Source organism: Frankliniella occidentalis, unplaced genomic scaffold, assembly GCF_000697945.3.
Source record: "Frankliniella occidentalis isolate FOCC.00 unplaced genomic scaffold, Focc_3.1 Scaffold21, whole genome shotgun sequence".
Taxonomy (NCBI): Eukaryota; Metazoa; Arthropoda; class Insecta; order Thysanoptera; family Thripidae; genus Frankliniella; species Frankliniella occidentalis.
In genome coordinates this window covers 3,278,379-3,281,813 of record NW_026267151.1, presented here as the reverse complement: position 1 = coordinate 3,281,813, position 3,435 = coordinate 3,278,379, and the positions used below count along the sequence as shown (strand labels likewise).

Below are 3,435 nucleotides of genomic sequence, written 5' to 3'. Positions count from 1 at the left end.
CAGCTAATCTGCGGCCGGGGCAGTAACTGGGGCGCCAGGCGTTGCCAACCTCCCTCCCCTCCCCTTTTCCCTATCCCCCACATTCGGGCGAGCATTCGACTGGAGGGCCGTTGAACGCTAATTAACTCTTGATATGCTTTTCATGGGGGCAGGTCCGGCCGGAGCACCCTTTACTGAGGCTAATTCGGCCTCTGAAGGAGAGGAGGGGTTGAGAGAGGACTGCTGACCGTGAAAGAAGCTAATTGAACAATACATTCTTTACCACCTACCAGAACACTATCGGCGAGATTTGTACTACTTACTTATCGCCGTTTGATATGTCGTGCTTGGGTTGGGAACCCCTTCCCTCATATCGATTGTAGAGATTCTTTTTACGCCACTCGCTCCATTCTCCCTTTTCACCTTTTTTCCGCTCCCCCGAAGCTCGTTACACTGGATGGACGGAGCGTCACGTGACGTGTCCGCCGTCACGCCCCGCTCTACCCCAGCCCGCCCCGCCATCACAGGTCCCAACTTCAGTGATATCACTTTCCTTTACTCATCAATCACTACACACACCGAGCTGCGCTTTACCTCCCGTCTGCGGCTGCCGTTCGTTTTTACGCAGTTCCGCCTGTAACGGTCTCTCTCTCTCTCTCTCTCTCTCTCTCTCTCTCTCTCTCTCTCTCTCTCTCTCTTCCCCCCTCCCTCTCCCTCACGCTTCTTGTTACTTTCTCTTCCCCGCGCGAGCGTCACCGGCAGCAAATAGAGGAACCGTGCTATTTTTTCATACGTATGAAAAATAAATACGGGAGTAGAAAAGTCGAATTACAATGACTTTATATATCTTTATGGCAAGCAAGAATCATTCCGGCCATGTTGGTTGGATTCCTATCTTGCTGTTAAAACTTAAGAGGTTTAAGGATAGGGCGGGATAGGTTGAAGCACAGTGTGAGACTTTCTCCAAGTTAGTGTTTTTATTTGTTCGTTTTCAAACAAATCGTTTCGCGTTTTATGAGAAATTGATCTAGCTGGAATGTTTATTCTCCCCGCGTGTGCCCGCGCCCGCATCAGTCAGAGCGCAACACTCGCGCTATGCGTAGCCGGAGCTGCGCTTCTCTCACGTTCTATCTTCTTTCCACGTCCGCACCCCTCTCCCCATTTCATCAAATTCTTTATTCTCGCATTCTCTCGTTCGTCTCTCCCGCCTCTCCGCTCTGGCCCTGCATCGTGTGGGAGAGGCGGCGCGGTATCGGCTGCCTTGAGGACAGAGCAGCTCTCCACGCCTAGCACGGTCTGGCCTCGCCTGTTTTTATGGCGAACCTCTCCTCTCCGTATATTTATCAGCCGCCTCTGGCCGCGAGGCTACGTGTTTTTTCCCTCTTTTCGTACCTTTCTGTCCCTCTCTCTCTCTCTCTCTCTTCCGCCGCGTACCCCCGTTACTCCCCGGGCGTACGACGGAGCCGGCACCCCCTTCATCTCCGACTCGTCCTTTGCAGCAGCAGTAGTAGCCCCGGTGTTGTGCCAGACGCAGCCGCAGCTAGAGTCCTTGTTGTCGCCAAAGAACAAAAACTTCTCGAAACAACGCAATGCTAATTATTGCAGGCGGCGCCCGATTTTCCTTTCAGACAGCAGAGAAGCGAAGGTTTAGGCTTACGTTAGTGTCACTGAACGATATGTTCAGTTCGTGACGGTCGTTAAACGTCCACTTACGCACGGTAAAAATAGTTTCTTGTATTTCAAGACCTGGTCTTGAATGCCATTGGTTTTCTCCATAAGATCCAAGACCAGGTCTTGAAATACAAGAAACTATTTTTACTGTGTGGATAAGATGACATGTCAGGCAACACCATGTTTTAAATTGTTGGAAGCAGCACGAATGCTGCACTTCGAAGATTTAAGCGGCTGAAATGGATATTATTCTAAACACGTTGACTGCGGCCTGACGGGCGTGACGCACACCGTAGGTCCCAGTTACATAACATAGGATTGCCTACCAGTGCCGCGCTTGCTAAGTGCCCCATCTTTGAATCTGAATTTATTGGTTTCAGTACTTTCAAACTCTTTGTAGCCTGGAACATTTCCAGCTCTTTGAAAGGATGCTGCTGCGGAGCCTTGTTTTGCCAGTGTTGCGTCTTAACCTAAAACTATGATCTTTTAGGAGACACAAAAGAGACAGAGAGATCCTGTGTGGAGCTACTAGCGCAAATCCGTCCTTGTCAAAGTCAGCGTGGCGTCTGTTTATGTCGCCCATCGCGACTCTAGGTGCGTCGCTGCCGCTTACCCCCCCCCCCTCCCCCCTCCCGCTCTTCCAGCCTGCACGCCTCTCAATGACAAAGTGGTCCTCACGTGTCATTCACTCTCCCAGAGGGGGCTTGTCTTGTCGGGGAGGTTGTTCGCAGGCAGCGCCTCAAATAATGATTCTGTCTGGGACGACCTTCGGGTAATTTTCCATCCAGTCCACGGAATCCCTTTTTTATTATCTAAGATGGGCTGACAGAGCGGAGCAGTAACGATTTCCGATGTTGGACGTCGTTTGGTGTGTGGAGGAGAGTAATGTAGTGGTGTTGGAGGAAATGGGTGACGGGTTTAGAAAGATCACGAATCGCGCGGATCGCGGCGCCATAGTCTCGCTAGTCACGACAAATTTCCTTTTCTTCCTACATTAAACTTATGGCCGAACCAAGCACGCGTGAGATTCATGCGAGCTGTACAAATCATATTTTATAATAAGGAAACGGTTTACTCTTATTTATCACTGTCTAACTCTGACTAGAGGAAACATAACTTGTAATATTCGGATTACAGCTCGGGGGAGAGCCTGCGATCCACAGGGTGGGCAAACCCGCCATACACACAAGCGTTGCCGAGGGCCCGCCCGCGCGCCTTCACCGCAGCAGTGACGTACTTAGCGTGGCGTGGTAGCATCAACTCTCTACTCGCACATCGTCGGTAAACAGGTAAGAATGTATTTGCGTAGAAGAAAGAAAAACCATATTTATTTTGATCAAAATTGAGCTACTGAGAACTACTTGTTAAAAAAAATACTGCAACCCCTTTAGTGAGGTTTTATGCTCGAGATGAGTAAAACAATTTTGACGACCAATCAAAGGGTGGACTTTATGGCTCTCGCTATTTAAATCACATCTCACTGAATTCTTACTTGAGGGAGTGTTGGTTTTGCTGACCTCGCCCAATTGCAGTGAACAACCTCACTCTCAGTGGGCGAGGACCGTAAGTTATGGCTCACATAGAGTGAGGAAAATAATCTTGCTTTCACTGGAGCGATATTTTTTGTGTCACTGATCTCGCCCTCATGAGAGAAAGATGCAGTCAGTCATCTTGTTCCTAAATTCGGACGTTTTTAGCAGATGATACCTTAAAAACCTTTTGACTAAACGTAAAGAATAGATAAGTAAATTTAAGGTGTCAGCTAGCTTTTACTCTCGAAACGGC

At 49.1% G+C, this 3,435-nt stretch overlaps 1 long non-coding RNA gene across 1 annotated transcript in view; it reads left to right on the top strand.

Annotated features, from left to right (window-relative positions):
- The window catches only part of LOC127748944 (uncharacterized), a 112,764-nt gene that overhangs the window by 32,741 nt on the left and 76,588 nt on the right, over positions 1-3,435 (top strand). The window contains exon 2 of the long non-coding RNA XR_008010867.1: positions 2,788-2,939. This is a non-coding gene — a long non-coding RNA (uncharacterized LOC127748944). The remainder of the gene's footprint in view (positions 1-2,787; positions 2,940-3,435) is intronic.